Below are 11,490 nucleotides of genomic sequence, written 5' to 3' on the forward strand. Positions count from 1 at the left end.
AGGTAGGCGTGATCATATCTAATTTCGTGAACGAGAGTTTACCTGCAAGCTTCGCGTAGAGATCCTCTATGCGAGGCATTGGATATCGGTCGAGCCGGGTAGCCGTATTCACTGTAAGTTTATAGTCACCGCACAAGCGAACTGTGGCTTCTGGCTTCATTACAGGTACAATTGGTGCTGCCCAGTCAGCGAAACGGACGGGCCTGATAACACCCAAGGACTCCCAACGAGTGAGCTCCCCTTCTACCTTCTCGAGCAAGGCGATAAGCACCGGGCGCACCCGGAAATAGCGCGGCATGGTTCGTGGTTCGACTTGGATACGGGCTACGACCCCTTTTATTTTCCCCAAACCAGGCAGGAATACATCTGGGAACCAGCCTAGTACCTCCGTCAGGCCTCCAGAACATGTTTGGAGGATGTGTTGCCACTGCAGCCGCAAATGGCGCAACCAGCCCCCACCCAACAGGCTAGGCCCATGGCCGCGCACCATGATTAGTGGGAAACGCCCCTCCTGGCGTCTGTAAACAACAGGGGTCATCGTAGTTCCTGCAATGTCCAATGGTTCCCCCGTGTAGGTGGCCAACTGGGCCTGTGTGTCGGTTATGTATATCGTGCTTGATGCAGTCGCATGTCCTCTGGGCGATCACGGAGACTGCTGCGCCAGTGTCCAACTCCATCTCAAGCGGGTGACCATTGACCCGTACTGTCACCTTAATGGGGGCCACACGGGGAGCTGCCACACAATGCAGCTGCAGGCAATCGTCCTCCGTCTCCACGTCCTTGGGAGCAGTCGCCGCACGTTCATCGAAATGGAAAGTACGGCCCCTGGGCTGGCCCCTGTTTCTGTCGGAATGATGGCGCCTCTGGAGCCCCCAGGACTAGCGTCCGCGACGGGATCGGCACCCACAAGTCCGACACTGACATGTCTCTTCATCCATTGGTTCTGGAGAAGGCTCCCTTTGGGGAGGAACGTAGTGTTGATCCGGACGCTGCCCCGCCCAAGGTACCGCAGGGGTGCGGGGAGACGCTTTTGGGCGGAAGGGGTTGCGCCCCAAGGCGTGCACCTCCATTCCCTGTAGCTCCTGCACTCCCCGTTCTGTGCTATCTCGGGACAATACTATTTGAATGGCCTGTTGAAAAGTCAATGTTGGCTCAGCTAACAACTTTCTCTGGGTGGCCGCATTGTTAATACCGCAAACCAAACGGTCGCGTAACTTTTCTGCAAGGTCTCACCATAGTCACAGTACTCCACAATCCTGCGTAGCCTGGATAGAAACTCTGCAAGGGATTTTCCTGGGGTCCTCTCAGCGGTATTAAACCGGTAACAATGGACAATCGTGGACGGGGTTGGGTTAAAATGTTGCCCCACTAAATTCACAAGTTCATCAAACGCCTTGGTGTCCGGCGCAGCTGGGTATGTAAGGCTCCGAATCACCTCAAACGTATGCAGGCCGCAGGCGGTGAGGAAAATTACCACCTGGCGCTCGTTTTCGGTGATGTTGTTTGCCCGGAAATAGTAACGCATCCGTTGTGTGTACTGGTTCCAACTTTCCAGCGCAGCATTAAAAACATCCAAACGCCCGTACAGAGGCATGGTGGAAGAGGAAAAAAAACATCCAAACTGTATCCAACAAAAATCCAGGGACATGGCTTCAGCAGCGTAGACAGCTATCCACTTTAACCCTCATCGCCAGTTTTGTGATGGCCACGAAGAATCCAGCACGAGTTGAAGGATAGAAAGAAATAACATTTATTTATAATAACATATATACAACAGCAATGTCCTTGCTGCTCACTCCTCTCCAGCTGGTTCCAAACTGGCCAGCTCTATTTATGCAGCGAATCTGCTAATGATTTCTCCGCTCCCCTCATTGGGGAAGCTCATATTCCCCAAGGATTGTGGGATTTCCATTAGTCCCCAGCCAGTGGTAAGCAGGCAGGTTATAACACACAGCTTCTCCAATCTGTCCACGTGACTTAAGTCCCACATCCCCGGAAACATTCTCTTTTTTTTTGAAAATATATTTATTCAAATTGTTCAACAAATTTTCAACAAAACCACCCCCCCCCCCGCCCCCCACAAGAAAAAGAAACAAAAACACCAGCAAAAATTATACATTGGATTTCCCCCAAATACAATAACCCCCCATATAACAGTATAAAACACAAATAGGGAGAAAAAAACACCTTGGGCGAAATTCTCCCCCAACGGCGGGATGTCCGCCGACTGGCGCCAAAGCCGGCGCCAATCAGACTGGCATCGCGCCGGCCCAAAGGTGCGGAAGGCTCCGCATCTTTGGCGGCCTAGCCCCAACATTGAGGGGCTAGGCCGACGCCGGAGGGATTTCCGCCCCGCCAGCTGGCGGAAATGGCGTTTGTTGCCCCGCCAGCTGGCGCGGAAATGCGGCGCATGCGCGGGAGCGTCAGCGGCTGCTGTCAGTTTCCCAGCGCATGTGCGGGAGTGTCAGCGGCCGCTGTCAGTTTCCCGCGCATGCGCAGTGGGGAGAGTCTCTTCCGCCTCTGCCATGGTGGAGGCCGTAGCGGAGGCGGAAGGGAAAGAGTGCCCCCACGGCACAGGCCCGCCCGCGGATCGGTGGGCCCCGATCGCGGGCCAGGCCATCGTGGGGGCACCCTCCGGGGTCAGATCGCCCCGCGCCCCCCCCCCCCCCCCCCCAGGACCCCGGAGCCCGCCCACGCCGCCTTGTCCCGCCGGTAAATACCAGGTTTGATTTACGTCAGCGGGACAGGCAATTCCTGGGCGGGACTTCGGCCCGTCCGGGCCGGAGAATCCAGCGGGGGGGTCCCGCCAACCGGCGCGGCCCGATTCCCGCCCCCGCCCAATCTCCGGGAGCGGAGACTTCGGCGGGGGCGGGATTCACGGCGGCCAACGGCCATTCTCCGACCCGGCGGGGGGTCGGAGAATGACGCCCCTTAACTCAAACGCCACCCCAAAAGAATCCTCCCCCCCCCCCCCCCTCGGGCTGCTGCTGCTGCTGACCTCCTCCTAACGCTCCGCGAGATAGTCTAGGAACAGTTGCCACCGCCTGAGGAACCCCTGCACAGACCCTCGCAAGGTAAACTTTATCCTCTCCAGCTTGATGAACCCTGCCATGTCATTGATCCAAGCTTCCACGAGGGGGCTTCGCATCTTTCCACAGTAACAAAATCCTCCGCCGGGCTACCAGGGACGCAAAGGCCAGAATACCGGCCTCTTTCGCCTCCTGCACTCCCGGCTCGTCCGATACCCCAAATAATGCTAATCCCCAGCTCAGCTTGACCTGGGCGTTCACCACCTTGGACATAGTCCTCGCAAAACCCCTCCAAAACCCATCCAGCGCCAGGCACGACCAGAACATATGACGTGATTTGCTGGGCTCCCCGAGGACCTCCCACATCTGTCCTCCACCCCAAAGAACCTACTCAACCTCGCCCCTGTCATATGCGCTCTGTGAGTAACTTTAAACTGTATTAGGCTGAGCCTGGCGCAAGAGGAGGAAGAGTTAACCCTACTCAGGGCATCAGCCCACAGACCCTCATCTATCTCCTCCCTAAGCTCCTTCTCCCACTTGCCCTTTAACTCCTCCACCGAGGCCTCCTCCTCTTCCTGCAGCTCCTGGTAAATCGCAGAAACCTTTCCTTCTCCAACCCATACACCCGAAATCACCCTGTCCTGAATCCCACGTGCCGGAAGCAGCGGGAATTCCCTCACCTGCCGCCTCACAAACGCCCTCACTTGCATGTACCTGAAAGCGTTTCCCGAGGGTAGCCCAAACTTCTCCTCCAGCGCCCCTAGGCTCGCAAACGTCCCATCGATGAACAGGTCCCCCATTCTTCTGATCCCTGCCCGATGCCAGCTCCGAAACCCCCCATCCATCCTTCCCGGGACGAACCGATGATTCTCCCGAATCAGGGACCAAACCAAGGCCACCTCGCCCCTATGTCGCCTCCACTGCCCCCAGATCTTCAGCGCCGCCGCCACCACCGGACTCGTGGCGTACCTGGTCGGCGAGAGCAGCAGTGGTGCCGTTACCAGCGCCCTCAGGCTCATGCCCACAAAGGACGCCATCTCTAGCCTCTTCCACGCTGCCCCCTCTCCCTCCATTACCCACTTACGGATCATCGCCACATTGGCTGCCCAATAATAGCCACATAGATTCGGCAGTGTAGCCACCTAAATTGGCCAACTCCCGATTCAAAACGGCGAACGGCAAAGGCTGATGGGAAAGTCAGCCAACAAGACAAAAACCAGCAGCTGCAGGTTTGCTGTGTATTTACCACTGCAAAAACCAGACAACATCGATACCAGCGACCCTCAGCATAACAAAGTAACAGCCATCTGCATACTGATGAGCAATCCCCGGGAACAACAAGTAACATTTTGGACACACAAAGCAAAGCCAGACTCCTCGGCGCCAGCAGGAGCCAACACAAAGGAGGTGAACGAGCACCTCCAGACCGCCCATCGATCAGGGAACCGCTCCTGTATTGGAGAAAATCGAACCAAGCGATTGGGACAAAGTCCAATCACTTGGGACCAGGTACAGGGTCCGCCCCGAAAGGCGGGAAGCCCCTGGGGACTATAAGAGTTGGGCCCCAAGTTCAAATCGCTCTCTTCTGGTCTCTTCTTCCTGCCTGGGTCACCCAGCAACACGAACCAGCATTGACCGTGACCGGTGAAGTGATCGTCGATTAACGTAAGTCTTAATTCAATGCTCGCTACGAGACAGGCGCTCCTAGCTACCAATCCGTACCAACTTCGAATCCCGCAGACTCAGAACCCGAACGAAAGGCCATTTGTTCCCCTGACCTGGTGGGCCAGTCCAAAGTTAAGCATAGGCCTGTTAGTTGTAGAAGTAGCTTAGACGTAGAATTTGTGCATGAGTAGCGATTACTGTGTATAATAAATGTGCTTTGATTTAAATCTTACTAATCGGTGTATTGGATTATTGATCATTACTCGGACTTGAACCTTGTGGCGGTATCATAAAGTTACCTGGCGGCTCGAGAGCAAAGGTAATAAAACAGAGCAATTGAACCAAGGTAAAGTTAGCAACAGCAGCGCCAGCGCCCCCCCCCCCCCTCCCCCCCCCCCCTGTCCCTGCTACGCTCCAGAAACACCCTCGTCACCCTCGGGGTCTTATTCGCCCACACAAATCCCATGATGCTCCTGCTTACCCATTTGAAAAAGGCCTTGGGGATCAAAATGGGAAGGCACTGGAACACAAAGCGAAACCTCGGGAGGACCGTCATTTTGACCGACTGCACCCTACCCGCTAGTGAGAGTGGCAGCATATCCCATCTTTTAAAATCCTCCTCCATCTGCTCCACCAACCGCGTCAAATTGAGCTTATGCAGAGCCCCCCCAACTCCTAGCTACTTGGATCCCCAGGTACCAAAAGCTCCGTTCCGCCCTCTTCAGCGGTAGCTCGTCTATCCCCCTTTCCTGGTCCCCTGAATGCACCACAAAGAGCTCACTCTTCCCTACGTTGAGTTTATACCCTGAAAAGTCCCCAAACTCCCTAAGGATCCGCATGACCTCCGCCATCCCCTTCACTGGATCCGCAACATACAACAGGTCATCGGCATACAACGACACCCAGTGTTCCTCTCCCCCCCCGAACCAATCCCCTCCATTTCCTGGACTCCCTCAGTGCCATGGCCAGCGGCTCAATTGCCAGTGCAAACAACAAGGGGGATAAGGGACACCCCTGCCTCGTCCCCCGGTACAGCCAAATGCACTCCAACCTCCGCCGATTCGTAGCCACACTCGCCACAGGGGCTCTATATAGCAGCCTGACCCAACTGATGGAACCCCTCCCTGAACCCAAACCTCCGCAACACTTCCCAAAGATACTGCCACTCCACCCGATCAAAGGCCTTCTCCGTGTCCATAGCTGCCACTACCTCCGCTTCCCCCTCCACCGAGGGCATCATAATCATATTGAGGAGCCTCCACACATTAGTATTTAGCTGCCTACCCTTCACAAATCCTGTCTGGTCCTCATGAATCACCCCCGGGACACAGTCCTCAATTCTCGTAGCCAGCACCTTCGCCAGCAACTTAGCGTCAACATTGAGCAGCGAGATCGGTCTATACGACCCACATTGCATTGGATCTTTGTCCCGCTTCAAGATCAAAGGAATCAGCGCCCTGGACATTGTCAGGGGCAAGGTCCCCTCCTCCCTCGCCTTATTGAAAGTCTTCACTAGCAACGGGCCCAGCAGGTCCACGTATTTCCTATAAAATTCAACCAGGAACCCATCCGGCCCCGGGGCCTTCCCCGCCTGCATGCTCCCCAATCCTTTAACCAGCTCCTCCAGCCCAATCGGCGCTCTCAAACCAGCCACCTGCTCCTCCTCCACCCTCGGGAACCTTAGCTGATCTAGGAATCGTCGCATCCCCTCCCCCCCACTGGGGGCTCAGACCTGTACAGATCCCCGTAGAAGTCCCTAAATACCTTGTTTATTCTCACCGCACTCCGCACCGTATTCCCCCCTTTATCCCTAACTGCACCAATCTCCCTCGCTGCCTCCCTCGAAGCTGATGTGCCAGCATCCGACTCGCCTTCTTCTCATACGCCGCCCCTTGCGCTTTCCTCCGCTGTGCCTCTGCTTTCCCCGTGGTCATCAGGTCGAATTCCGTCTGGAGGTTCTGTCGCTCCCTAAGTAGCCCCTCCTCGGGGGCCTCTGCATAACTCCTGTCCACCCTTAAAATCTCCCCCACCAACCTCTCCCTCACCCTCCTTTCTCTCTTCCCCCCGTGGGCCCTAATGGAGATTAGCTCTCCCCTGACCACCGCCTTCAATGCCTCCCAGACTACCCCCACCTGCACCTTCCCGTTGTCGTTGGCCTCCAAGTATCTTTCAATACATCCCCGCACCCGCCCGCACACCCCCTCATCCGCCAACAGTCCCACATCGAGGCGCCACAGCGGGCGCTGGTCCCTCTCCTCCCCCAACTCCAGCTACACCCAATGCGGGGCGTGGTACGAGATGGCTATGGCCGAATATTCCGTTCCCTCCACTTTCGGGATTAGCGCCCTGCTCAAGATGAAAAACTCTATCCGGGAGTAGGCTCTATAGATGTGGGAAAAGAAGGAAGATTCCCGGGACAGCGGTCTGGCAAACCTCCATGGATCCACTCCCCCGATCTGGTCCATAAACCCCCTGAGCACCTTGGCCGCGGAGCCGGCCTCTTACCCGTCCTGGACCTAGAACGGTCCAGTGCTGGGTCCAGCACCGGGTTGAAGCTCCCCCCCATTATCAAGCTTCCTACCTTCAGATCCGGAATCCAACCCAGCATGCGTTTCATAAATCCGGCATCATCCCAATTCGGGGCATGTACGTTCACCAGTACCACCCGCATCCCCTGCAACCTACCACTCACCATCACATATCAACCTCCATTATCCGCTACAATATTCACCGAGGTACAGTGAAAAGTATTTTTCTGCGAGCAGCTCAACAGATCATTAAGTACATGGGAAGAAAAGGGAAGAAAAGAAAATACATAATAGGGCAACACAACATATCCAATGTCACTACATAAGTACTGGCATCGGATGAAGCATACAGGGTGTAGTGTTAATGAGGTCAGTCCATAAGAGGGTCATTTAGGAGTCTGGTGACAGTGGGGAAGAAGCTGTTTTTGAGTCTGTTCGTGCGTGTTCTCAGACTTCTGGATCTCCTGCCCGATGGAAGAAGTTGGAAGAGTGAGTAAGCCGGGTGGGAGGGATCTTTGATTATGCTGCCCGCTTTCCCCAGGCAGCGGGAGGTGTAGATGGAGTCAATGGATGGGAGGCAGGTTCGTGTGATGGACTGGGCGGTGTTCACGACTCTCTGAAGTTTCTTGCGGTCCTGGGCCGAGCAGTTGCCATACCAGGCTGTGATGCAGCCCGATAGGATGCTTTCTGTGGTGCATCTGTAAAAGTTGGTAAGGGTTAATGTGGACATGCCGAATTTCCTTAGTTTCCTGAGGACATATAGGTGCTGTTGTGCTTTCTTGGTGGTAGCGTCGACGTGGGTGGACCACGACAGATTTTTGGAGATGTGCACCCCTAGGAATTTGAAACTGCTAACCATCTCCACCTCGGCCCCCTTGATGCCGACAGGGGTGTGTACAGTGCTTTGCTTCCTGAAGTCAATGACCAGCTCTTTAGTTTTGCTGGCATTGAGGAAGAGATTGTTGTCGCTACACCACTCCACTAGGTTCTCTATCTCCCTCCTGTATTCGGACTCATTGTTATTCGAGATCCGGCCCACTATGGTCGTATCGTCAGCAAACTTGTAGATGGAGTTGGAACCAAGTTTTGCCACGCAGTTGTGTGTGTACAGGGACTAGAGTAGGGGGCTAAGTACGCCGCCTTGCGGGGCCCGGTGTTGAGGACTATTGTGGAGGAGGTGTTGTTGTTCATTCTTACTGATTGTGGTCTGTTGGTCAGAAAATCGAGGATCCAGTTGTAGAGTGGGATGCCAAGTCCTAGGTTTTGGAGCTTTGATATGAGCTTGGCTGGGATTATGGTGTTGAAGGCGGAGCTGTAGTCAATAAATAGGAGTCTGATGTAGGAGTCCTTGTTTTCGAGATGCTCTAGGGATGAGTGTAGGGCCAGGGAAATGGCGTCTGATGTGGACCGGTTGCAGCGGTATGCGAATTGCAGTGGATCAAGGCGTTCTGGGAGTATGGAGGTGATGCGCTTCATGATCAACCTCTCAAAGCACTTCATTACGACTGAAGTCAGGGCCATTGGACGGTAATCATTGAGGCACGTTGCCTGGTTCTTCTTTGGTACCGGTATGATGGTGGTCTTCTTGAAGCAGGTGGGGACCTCGGAGTGGAGTAGGGACAGGTTAAAGATGTCCGCGAATACCTCTGCCAGCTGGTCCGCGCAGGCTCTGAGTGCACGACCAGAGATCCCGTCCGGGCCCGTCGCCTTCCGAAGGTTCACTTTCAGGAAGGCCAATCTAACTTCGGAAGCTGTGATGGTGGGTATGGGTGAATTATGGGCTGCTGGGGCACTCGACACCAGATTGTTGGTTACCTGCTCGAACCGAGCATAGAATGCATTGAGTTCATCGGGGAGGGGTGCGCTGCTGCCAGAGATACTGTTCGGCTTCGCTTTGTAGCCCGTTATGTTGTTTAGTCCTTGCCACAACCGCCGAGAGTCTGTCTATGACTAGCTTGGTTTGATATTCTCTCTTGGCATCTCGGATGGCTTTGCGGAGGTCGTACCTGGATTTCTTGTATAGGTCAGGGTCGTCTGTCTTGAACGCCTCAGATCTGTCCTTCAGTAGGGAGTCAATCTCGCGATTGAGCCATGGTTTCCGGTTGGGGAACGCACGTATTGCTTTGGCACGCAGTCGTCCACACATTTACTGATGAAGTCTCTGACGGTGGTGGCATACTCATTTAAATTGGTCGCTGAGTTCTTAAATATGGACCAGTCCACTGTCTCTAAGCGGTCACTTAAGAGCTCTTCTGTCTCCTCGGACCAGCACTGCACAACCTTCTTAGCTGGATTCTCCCGCTTGAGTTTCTGCTTGTATGCCGGGAGAAGGAGCACCGTCTTATGGTCTGATTTCCCAAAGTGCGGTCGGGGGATGGAACGTGCCCGCGCCTCCCGCACCCTCCAGTCCCCCAGGCGGTGGACCCCCGCCCCGACTACCTCTCCTACTTCCAGCTCCCCTTTGGCCAATGCAGCAGCAACCCAGTCTCCCCCCCCCCACCCTCCCCCCCCCACCCTCCCCCCCCCCCCCCCCCCCACCCCCCGCTAGATCCTCACTGTCATGATATTCAGATAAACATCATGGTGCAAACACACATACACACTGATGGACAAATCAATGGACCAATCAATACACACGCAACATCACAGCCAATCACAAGCAAGAGCAGACACACTATAAAACAGGGAACACGACACTTCCGATTCATTCCAGCAGGAGACAGCTCAGGGCACAGAGCTCACAGCAAGCCACTCAGACATTCACCATGTGCTGAGTGCCTCTCCAAGATAGTGTTAGGGCTGGGTCCACAGGTTAGAGGGTAATGAACGAACCACAGCAACCAGTTTACAAATGTTAATAATTGTTAGTAATAAAACTGAGTTGTACCTTCCGCAACCGTGTTGGTTCGTCTGTGTAGCAGAGCACCCAACACGACACTCATCTAGCCATTTTGCTCCCCCCATGACACTCCCGTAAGTCAGCTGACTCCTGCTGACCCCGGCCTCTCCCGCCATTCCATCGACCCCCCAGTGTGAGAATCCCCCCACCCCTTGGCAGTCAGTGTGCACTCCTCTCCAGCACCGCCCTTCTCCCCCGCCCCCGCCCCCATCCTTCCCTAACGCGGGAAAAATCCCGCGCTTTCCGTCTGAGCCGGCACCGCCTCCTCTGGCACAGCTCCTTTTTTGCGGCCTTACCCCAACTCCCCATCCCCGGGCCTCCACCCCCCCCCCTACCTCCGCGGGGCCCTGCCCCTCCAACACTGACGCCCACACTCTCCCACAGCCCCCACATCAAAGCCATTCACTCATCCCCACCCAGCACCAAAACAAAAAGAACATTCCCCAAACGCAGTAAAAGCACCACCCCCCCCCCCACGACAAACCCTCAGTTTGAGTCCAACCTTTCAGACTGAATAAAGTTCCATGCCTCATCAGGCGTCTCAAAATAATGGTGCCGTTCTTGGAACGTGACCCACAATCGCACTGGCTGCAGCATCCCAAACTTCACCCCCTTCCGATGGAGAACCGCCTTAGCCCGGTTAAAACCAGCTCTCTTCTTAGCCACCTCCGCACTCCAGTCCTGGTAGATTCGGATCTCCGTGTTCTCCCACCTGCTGCTCCGTTCTTTTTTGGCACATCTCAGGACGCACTCTCTGTTCATACAGCGGTGGAACCTCACCACTACAAGCCCTTGGCGGCTGGTTGGCTTTGGGTCTCCTTGCCAGGATCTGATGAGCTCCATCCAGCTCCAGGGGCCTCGGGAAAGCTCCCGCGCCCATCAGCGAATTGAGCATCGTGCTCATATATGCCCCGGCACGGGCCCCTCCACTCCTTCGGGGAGACCCAGAATCTGAAGATTCTTCCTCCTCGACCTATTCTCCAGGTCCTCAAATTTTTCCAGCCACCTCTTGTGCAGCGCCTCGTGCGCCTCCACCTTCACCGCCAGGCACACGATCTCGTCCTCGTTCTCCGAGGCTTTTTGCCGAACCTCCCGGATCGCCGCCCCTTGGGCCTTCTGGGTCTCCACAAGCTTCTCAATCGACGCCTTCATTAGCGCCAGCATTTCTGTCTTCAGCTCTGCAAAGCAGAGTTTGAGGAACTCCTGCGACCACTGCGCCCACGCTGCTTGGTCTCCACCCACCGCCATCTTGCTTCTCCTCCCTCGCACTTTCCGCTGTACCAGAATCACTTTCTTAATCGCTCCACTCCGGTCCAATCCATACAGTGCCGGGGGAACCTTGCTGTCACCTTCCCACACTGGGAGCCGT

This window comes from Scyliorhinus torazame, chromosome 31 (assembly GCF_047496885.1).
Source record: "Scyliorhinus torazame isolate Kashiwa2021f chromosome 31, sScyTor2.1, whole genome shotgun sequence".
Lineage (NCBI taxonomy): Eukaryota > Metazoa > Chordata > Chondrichthyes > Carcharhiniformes > Scyliorhinidae > Scyliorhinus > Scyliorhinus torazame.